This window comes from Hevea brasiliensis, chromosome 8 (genome assembly GCF_030052815.1).
Source record: "Hevea brasiliensis isolate MT/VB/25A 57/8 chromosome 8, ASM3005281v1, whole genome shotgun sequence".
NCBI lineage: Eukaryota > Viridiplantae > Streptophyta > Magnoliopsida > Malpighiales > Euphorbiaceae > Hevea > Hevea brasiliensis.
Window position 1 is genome coordinate 9,905,344 of NC_079500.1, and position 10,108 is coordinate 9,915,451.

At 36.9% G+C, this 10,108-nt stretch overlaps 1 pseudogene; it reads left to right on the plus strand.

The window, feature by feature from the left end:
• Positions 1–1,239: 1,239 nt before the first annotated feature.
• Positions 1,240–3,395, plus strand: LOC110651245 (7-deoxyloganetin glucosyltransferase-like; annotated as a pseudogene).
• Positions 3,396–10,108: the final 6,713 nt, after the last annotated feature.

A 10,108-nucleotide genomic window follows, 5' to 3' on the forward strand; every position in this document is an offset into this window, starting at 1 on the left:
AGGTATGGCCATTGGACTTGCTAAGATGCTATTTTATTTTTTTAATTCTCTCTCATGGTGACTAATATGCACAATTATAAATATAACATTTATCTTGAAATTATTAGAGAATTCTTACGAAGCTTCTTGTCTTCTGCTTCTATTATTAAATTAATAAAATGAAGACCAGATGTCATCATTTGGTAATTAGGCCCTGTTATACAATAGTTAAGTAGTGTTTAGTATTTTAATCAGATTTAAAATATTATTTTTTTTATTTAATAATATAATATTTATATTAATATTTTGAAAAAGTGGTTTATCCTTCTAACTTTTAAAAATTGATAAAATACTTTAACGAGAGTCAATGAAATTTTATTATTATTTTTATATTTAATAGTTATTTTTACTAAATATTTTTACCCTAACAATTATATAAATAACTAACAACTAACAGTTAATTTTAAATAATTAATAATTATTAAAATAATTAATATTATAATAGGACCTTCGCCTAATTTACTATTCAATCAATAAGAAATATTTGTCTTTCTTTTAAATAAGCAATTATGAAATATGCATACACGTAACCAAGGATTAAATGATCCCACCTCATGATTAACTTAAAAGATTCAAATTATTTTGAAATTTTAGAAGAAAAACAAAATAATTAAACCACAATCCACATTTAATCCCTTCGGATTTAAGTAATACAGAAATGAGTATGCCTGGTCACTGGCTCCATTTGAGTTAATTTTGGATTGAAATTGACAGTTTTAATTCTTGGAAGGAAGTGAATTGAAATTAAACTAAATCAGTTTGGTAATTAATTTTGATCTAATTGAAAGGCGATTTTGGTTTCAATTTTTAATGGGTTTGATTCTGATTTAAAAATAATTTGATCTACACAGCGTTATCTAAAGCCACCGCTTAAAAAAATATGATTTGAAAAAATCAGTGATTCAAATCATCCATTTTTATTTAGTTACAATTCAGGCTTGGAAAGACGGCCAAAACGGACTCTTAAAGTCGACTAATTATTGGATATACTAGGAGCACTAAAAAATAGTGATCCCTTAAATACAAAAAATTAATTATTCATAATTTTAAGAAAATCAGACCCATATATTTTCAGAGAAAGTGTACGTGCACCGACTATACCTAATAATCTCTCACTAAAGTACATCTCATTCCAGTTCAAGCCTTTAAACTGCCAATTCAAGTTGGTCTTGGCCCGATTCAAAGCCAGAACCGGCAGCGCTGGCCGGGTCTAGGGGATGAATCGCTTCAAGAGAACAAATCTTCCATGGAAGCTCTTCTTTTTCTTTCACTTTTTGAAGAAACCAATATCAATGGAGTCTTTGAAACCCCATGCAGTTTGTATTCCATTTCCTGCTCAAGGCCACATAAACCCTATGCTAAAACTTGCAAAACTACTTCATTTCAGAGGCTTCCACATCACCTTTGTCCATACAGAATTCAACTACCAACGCATACTCAGAAACAGAGGTCCTGATTCTCTCAAGGGCTTCCATGATTTCCAGTTTGAAACTATCTCCGATGGTCCGCCGGAGGCTAGCCAGCGAGGCATCGAAGACTTACAACACCTCTGTATAACCTTGCCGGACCATGGCCGGCGTTCCTTTCGGGACCTCATAGTTAAACTTAATGGCTCATCGAATTTGCCTGCTGTTTCTTGCATTATTTCTGATGGTGTGATGAGCTTCACTTTGGAGGTTGCTTGTGAATTGGGCATTCAAGAGATGATTCTTTTTACTCCTAGTGCTGTTGGCATGTTGGGTTATCTTCACTTTGAAGAGCTCAAGAGAAGAGGCCTTGTTCCACTAAAAGGTAAAATCTTTCTATTCCTCTTTCTCTTTTCCTTTTCCTTCTTTTTCTTCTTTCTTTTTCCTTTCACGAGGATTATTTTTGGAATAAAAAATAATTTCTATATAGCAAAGAGGTTAATGATTTAGGGAGCATTAAAGTTTTAATTTGCACCTTAAACATGTTAGGCATGTTGAATTTGCCTCAAAATTAATTTTTTAAAACCAATTTAACTCATGAAATTATAAGAGCTTATTTAGCATTATTATTGAAATTGCTATTGAGAAAAATATATTTTTTTAAAATATACTAATCAAAGAGTATTAAAAATAATTTAAAATTAAATTTATAAGTTTTAATCGTAATAATACTAAAATAAGAAATAGTTTTTTTTTCAAAAGTATTTAAAATGATGTTTTTTTTTTTCTGAAAAATAATTTTGATCCTCAAACCTCAATTCCAAACAGACATTAATAAGTTGATTCGATTCAATTTAGTGGTAAGTGTTTATTTTAAATTTTAATGAACTGCATGCGTTGATAATTGTTAATGATATGCAAAATGCAGATGCTAGTTGCTTGACTAATGGATATCTTGATAATGTAATTGATTGGATACCTGCAATGGAAGGAATCCGATTAAAAGATCTACCAACCTTCATCCGCACCACAGATCCAAATGACATATTCTTCAATTACAACTTAAAATCACTCAACAATTCCATGAAAGCTAAGGGGCTTATCCTCAACACATTTGATGAGCTAGACAAAGAGGTCTTGGATGTGATAAACACCGCATTTCCAGTGTTGTACACCATTGGCCCATTATCAATGCTTCAGCAAAATCTTTCTTCACCAAATTTTGAGTCCATTGAATCAAATTTGTGGAAGGAAGACAATGAATGCTTTTGGCTAGATAAAAGAGAGCCCAAATCAGTTGTGTATGTAAACTTTGGAAGCCTAATTACTGTGAGTCAAGAGCAGCTGAAGGAGTTTGCTTGGGGACTCGCTAATAGCAAGTACCCATTTCTGTGGGTGATTAGGCCAGACCTTCTTGATGGTGGAGAGAAGATAATGTCCAAAGACTTCATGGATGAAATAAATGGTAGAGGTTTACTTGTCGGTTGGTGTCCCCAAGAGACAGTTCTCGGTCATGCTTCAGTTGGAGTTTGACACATTGTGGATGGAACTCTACCTTGGAGAGTATTTGTCAAGGAGTGGCATTGATTTGTTGGCCTTTTTTCGCTGACCAACAGACGAATTGCTTGTATTCATGTGGGAAATGGGGGATTGGGATGGAGATTGATAGTGATGTCAAGAGGGAGAAAGTTGAACAGGTTGTGAGGGAGTTGATAGAAGGAAAGAAAGGGAAGGAAATGAGAGTCAAGGCGATGGATTGGCAGAGGAAAGCTCAAGTTGCCACAAATCTTGGTGGTTCTTCTTATAGTAACTTCGAAAGGTTGGTCAATGACCTCATGATATGATCACACCGATCTTTAATAGAATGAATCTCAACTTTTTTTATAAATTAAATTGAGAGATGTATACATCACTATTTTTTGTTTAATAAAAGTAATTAAATTGATGAAAGTAGAAGCATTAATTATCAATTATGATTTGATTTCGTTGAGAGAATTTTAGAATTATTTATTTTGAATATATTAAATTAATATGTGGAAACATTTAAATTTGGTTAATGGTCAGTTTTCATCTAGTTTGGAGTTGGAATCTAGTTTCAATCTAGTATTTTCGAATTTGTGATTCCTTGGCCCTTGGGATTTGAACTATAACTAGTCTAGATTTAGTCGGTTCGAACGGATTTCAGTTCGATCATGGTTTTAATCCAGTTTTAAAGCAATTCCAGTTTCGATTGGTCTAATCCGATCTAATTCTAGTTCTAATTTAGATATGAATTTTGGATTAACACTCTTGAAAAATTTAAATTTAATAAGATTACAAATAAAAGATAACATCCATTTTTATTGATAAAGAAATTTGTTACACTAAAGTACAAAAATAAAAATAAAAAGAATTGCTAAAACATACATTGTAACACCCTAGGCACATTCCACATCGGCAAAACATAGGAGAGATGCTGGGTTTATAAGTTGGTGGTTCGTAACACCCTAGTGACGCGTTTTAAAACCGTGAGGACTTTAGTCTAGAGCGGACAATATCACTAGTGAGCCAGGCCGTTACATTTGTGGTATCAGAGCCGCTCCGCGTGCAACCTTGGGCGATGGTGGGGCAAACCTCAGCGAGAACGCTGAGTCCCATAAAGGGGGTGGATGGTTTTAAAACGCGTTACTAGGGGTTACGAATCACCAACTTATAAACCCAGCATCTCTCCCGTGTTTTGCCGATGTGGGATTTGCCTAGGGTGTTACATACATATTATATGTCATTTAGTTATATAATTTCTTAATTAATAAAAAGTAATGATTTATTCTCTAATTTTCATTTTCAATATCACAACTAATCTTAGTTAATAATAATAAAATATATATTTACCATTTTTGGGATTGTTTGCAATTTATTTGAAGTAGAATTCAACTATAAATATATTTTTGTGATTTTGATATTTTATGAAAAAAAGGTAAATAATGAGCAATTAACAAAGTAATAATTTGTCACAACCCGATTTTTTGGCCGGATCGGCACTAAGACTTGGATCAGTATAAGGTCTCCGAAACCCGTAGTAAGCCTAACTATTTCTAATCCATTCATAGAGCCAAAAACAGTAGCCCAATTTCAAGTAAATAAGCGAACAGAGTTCGGCAATAAATTGGACTACCCAACTAGAAGCATTACTCACTCGACCTTTAAGTAAATAAAAACAATAATATTGGGAGCTCAGCTCACCCTCACAATCCTCAATAAATTTTACATACATTCAAGGATTCTCACATAAATAAGTTTACAACTTTAAAAATTTAGTTATTACAACCCCATATAAAAATAATACAACTACTGGTACATGCAGAATTATAAAATTAAACAAAGATAATAAAAAGTAAAACTAAGTCTACCTGTCACCTGAGGAAAAATAGTTGAACAGGAGTGAGCATTCGACTCATAGAATAAGATAGTAATTTTAAATATAATTTCTAGAACTATCTAGATCTAATGTATTTCCTAGATATGAAATGCAACATAATCACATAGTATCAAATAATTTAAATAATACTCGCACAAAAGATAATTTGGAGCACTCGCACACCCATGTGGCATATCAATACATATATATATATGGGAAATGATCCCCTATATAGCTCACTTAATTTCAATGCCTGCCAAAGAGGTTAACTCAAGTCAAACTTTCTCTTAATAATCCAGGTGCGGGAGTCAACGAACTCAAGCCGTACTCCCCCCGACTTATCCATATACAATGATCGGGTCCTACCGAGTCAAGCTCCAGCGCGACTACCCATTCTGCTCAAGTCCACATCCATACAATACAGACACCAACACACGCACATAGCTCCAAATTACCTTAAGGTGACATCCACAAACAAGTTCAATAAAGTATGCAATAAAAGAGTGTACCTAGCATTTAACTAGATATATACATACATATATGTGAATGTATGAGCATACTTTGAATATAAATTATTAATATTGAAATTATAAACAAAATCAATATCTACTCACTAATTAACCAAAGATCATTGAGGCGGCTGAGAAGAGGATGATGGTTGACTCGGATCACCTAAACAATTATAATCATAAATTTATTAATATTAAAACAAAACAAAGACTTAAAGAGACACCCTAAATTTATGTTAGAAATTCGATAGAGTTTCCCTTGTAACTAGGACCTACCCAACCTACAAAACAACTCAAACACACTTCCTAATCCAATGGCCTCAGGCCCATAGCACAACAACAATATACTGCCCCTTCTGGGCCTCCCAAACCAGTCAAAACTCATATAGCTATATAATTTAGCTATTAAGTTTATAATTAACATTTTGCAAAAACTATCCAAACTAACCCAAAAAATTCTGTAATCATGCCCCGCAGTCTTTAGCAATGCTATTATATTAATACAATTAGAATCATAATTTTCTAGCTATCCACAAATATTTTATAAATTTTATTCTAAACTCACCCTTAGGTAAAATTAGGGCTGAGCAGAATTAGGTTCAAACTGAAAAATCGAACCGAACCGAGTCAATTCGGTTCAATCGGTTCGGTTTTAAAATTAAATCGATTCAGTTCGGTTTTAATTTATAAAAATTTTGGTTATTTCAGTTCGGTTCAGTTTTGAAGAGAAAAAAATCGATTAAACCGTGAACCGAATAGTAATTTATATAGTCAAATCGAACCGAATTGATTTTTGAATTAATTTATTTTTATGGAAAATTTATGAATTATATTTAATTATATATATATTAATTGTTTAATTTCATTGATTAATGGTTATTAGGTTTAAACCAAAGTTAAAATTAGACCAAATAACTTGAAAATCAAGTCTAAATTAAAAAATCAATCAAAAATCAAACCGATCCGTTTAAACCGAACCGAACTAAAATAAAGCTGTTCGGTTTGATTCAGTTTTTTACCAATTTCGATTCGGTTCGATTTCTAAAATTGACGGTTCGGTTTTTATAATTTAATTCGGTTCGGTTTGGTTCAGTTCGGTTTGAACCGATTGCTCACCCTAGGTAAAATAGTGTATTTGAAGTTTAAGTTTACCTATGCCAATTCTAACACCTGAAACGTGTCCAGGGCATTTGAAAATGGTGAAAAGCACTGCAATATTGACCCACTTCTGAAGTGGGTCCGACAGCCCATGTGTCTGGCTTGAAAATGCAGTCCCGGTCGCCGATGGAATTTTCTCAAAATAAAAATACCTCCACGAAGTTCACAATACTAGAAGTTAGAATATAATTTTTATTTAACTAAACAGACTCATTAAAGACTAAAAAAATTACTGATAATGTCACGACCCAACCTATGGGCCGGACTGGCACTAGGACCTGGGTCGGCATAAAGCCCCCGAGGCCCGTAGTAAGCCTTACTGTTCTCAAACCTATGACCAGGCCCACAATTTAGGCCCAATATGCATATAAAATAATTTAAATTAAACTGTTATAATTTTATTTCGTGCCAACTTTAGCCCAGCAATTATCCGAAACTAAAATTAGGGGACCCCAGCTCAACCCTGTTACATTATTTATAAACTATTCAAGACTCATAAAATTTTTTCATTTGTTAATACAAAAATTTAAATTCATGCATGTCGACACCATATTTTGGCTGACCCCCTCAAAATCAATAGGCTTTAAAGTAGATCCCCAGCATTAAGTCTCCAATCATTTCCGATCTCTCTTTGCCAGTTAGTCCCATTTGCGATCCCTCTTCAAAAGGAATCGAACCAGCACTAAGTTTCCATGTCATTTAAATCCTTACCGATCTCTCAAATCAATTACCAAGTTTCCTGGCCAGTCAATCACACATCCGATCTCTTGTCAAATAAAGTTGAACTAACATTAGATCTTCAAGCCATCCGATCCCCCTTTCATAAATATTGCAGATAGTTGTTCAATAAAGTTAAAGTTTTAATCCGGCTTAATGGTGCTTCCGATCTTAAGTGTTCAAATTAGGTTTCCAATTTTAATAATCTAAAGTTCCGTTCAGTGTTTGTTCTTGGTTTAGGCCGATCTCATGTTTACAATGTTTTACCGATCTCTCATACATAGATTAATAATTGCTTTGAAGTTATTCTAATATGTTCAAACAATTAGGCGCTTATACAACTTAGATACTTTCCGATCTCATCCAGTCATTGAACATAAAAAGGAACTTCATTTCATTTCAAAATAAAAATACAAGTCATTCGGCTGGAGGATCACCCTCAGCTTGTTCTACATCTCGTTCACCCTCTCTATAACCCTCAGTCTCCTCCTCGCTATCCTCTTCTTCTTAGGGAGCCAGGTCCACCATCCAGGAAAAGTCCTCCTCGGGATAACGTTTCTTGAGCTCAGCTAAGAGATCCCTATGAGCGTTCACATAGGCGCCAGCCTCCCTTGTCACTGCCTCTTCCTCTTTTGCTTTGAGTTCCTCAGTGAGGCGAGCGACATCAATGGCTTGGAGCGCTCGAACCTCTTCAAGAACATGAGCTTGCTTGGCCAGTTTATCCTCATAGAATTTCATCCACCCCTCAATTTCAGCTATGTAGTTTTGGGGGGATGAAAGTTGGGATCAGAGGGAAGCGGCTTCCTGACCCACCTTCTCGATCTCTTGCCTCATACGGTGAGCCTTCTCTCGGACAATGTGTTGGTTCACTAAACTCTCCACGTTCAGGCTCATAGTCCGGGTCAGGATATCATTGAGACTGTTCAGGGACAGTCTATCCCGATCCTCCTGAAGGCAGATCGAGGCCCCAAGACCTTAGCCAAGCCTGGATTCTCCCGAATCGTGTGGTTCTTCTCCAGTGAATGGATCAGGACTTGAGCGCCGCGGGAAAGGGTCCTCACAGGAGGTTGGGAAGGACCCCCTTCCGCACTCGAAGCAACTGGAGGGGGTGGTGGCAGCTCTTCTTGATGAGGAGGAGACCGAACCACTTCTATGTCAGGGATCGACGGTCCTGAGGGTCTGGACGAGCCTCCCTGTGTCTCCCCCGGATCGTGCCTTGGTGTCTGAGAGGCCTCGGCATACTTCATCTCTCACACCTTCCTGGAGACCTCTCTCTTCCGCTTTCGACTCTCCTTGGAAGCCTCGCTGCCCACCATGACTGCACAAAGAAAAGGTCAGTGAGTTCGCTAAGGCCCAAAGATCAGGGATATAAAAAGTACTGAAGCCGAGGTCAGAGAGCTGAAGCCCGCATTCTTCGCCGGTAATCAGCTGCATTGTCCAATGATGCAGTTCGGCCGTCACTGCATCTAAACAAGAGAATTTCTGTGTGGCTGCTTGATCTTTCAGTTCCATCACCATTATGCCCTCTTCCCTATTCAGGGTGATGCGCTTCAGAAGTAATGGGCCCTGATGCAGCCAGCTACGCGGGAAACCCTCAAAACCACTCTGAAACTTGCTCCTCATAATGAAAAAGCGATTCTTCCAATTCTTCAGGGAGGAGGGCAGGTCGGTAAAAAGCCCACAATGTGGCTTCGCCTGAAAGAACCAATACTCGTCGTCCTTTCGGTGAGTTAGCCTATGTAGCTCGGTGAATACCTTCGCCGTTGGTCTGAGCCCCTTAGCTCGGTAGAGGCCTCTGAAGGCTACTAGGATCCGCCATGAGTTCAGATGTACTTGGGCTATCCATACTTGGTGAAATTTTAGGACTTCCTTGAAGAAGTCATCAAGAGGAAACCACAGTCCGGCTTTTAATTGCTCTTCGTATACCATGATCATATCATTTTCTTCGAAGAAGTGATCAGCTTGAAGATCGCCATGGCATCTGATGAGTTCGTATGAATCAGCCCGGAGGTTATATTCTTGGCTAAACGTTTGCAGATCGGTTTCTTGAAGGATTGACGGCAGCTCATCCACGGGAAGGTTTTCTCTCCCTAAAGAATGCGTTCGTCTTGAGGGTGCCGCTTGACCACGGGCTGGAACGGAGGATGTTGGAGGTTCAGATCGCCCGCTCGGTCTGACCACCTCAACTTCATCTAACGACCACGAGACATGTACGGAAGGGGGGCTTGCTGCTCTCTGACCCTCGGCGCCGCTCATTTTCAAAGAAAAGAGAAAATTTAAACTAAAAGAAAGATCAAAACCCTTACCGGAGTGTGATCGGTGTCGGAAGAACTTGAAAAAATGAGATGGATTTTGGAATCATTTGCGAGAGGCTGAAAATGCCATAAAGGAGCAACTGGCTGACCCATCGCCTATTTATACCCGTCTGAGCATTTAATGCTCACGGCGTCCCAAGCGGCGCATCGGTTAGCGGGATTCGCCAACTTTTTCTGACACTTCTCATGAATATTCCAGAAATTCCATAATTAAACAAGGAGAGATCGGCTGGTTAAAGACCGGCAGATTAAGGTGGTTGTTTAGAACTACAGATCGGTTAAGGACTATTCAATTAGGAGTCGGATCGAATAAACGCATCAGAGATCAGAAAATAACAAATGCAATAATAATAAAATGATAATTGTCAAAAAAAAATTTCATTTCCAAAAGGTCAGATTACATCATTTGGGCGATCTCAAGAGATCGGATTACATTAAAGGTCAGGTTACAACATTTGGGCGATCTCAAGAGATTGGATTACATTAAAGGTCAGATTACATCATTTGGGCTATCTCTAGAGATCGGCAGTACATCCCATCTAACAAAGACCTATGTCAAAGCCTAGT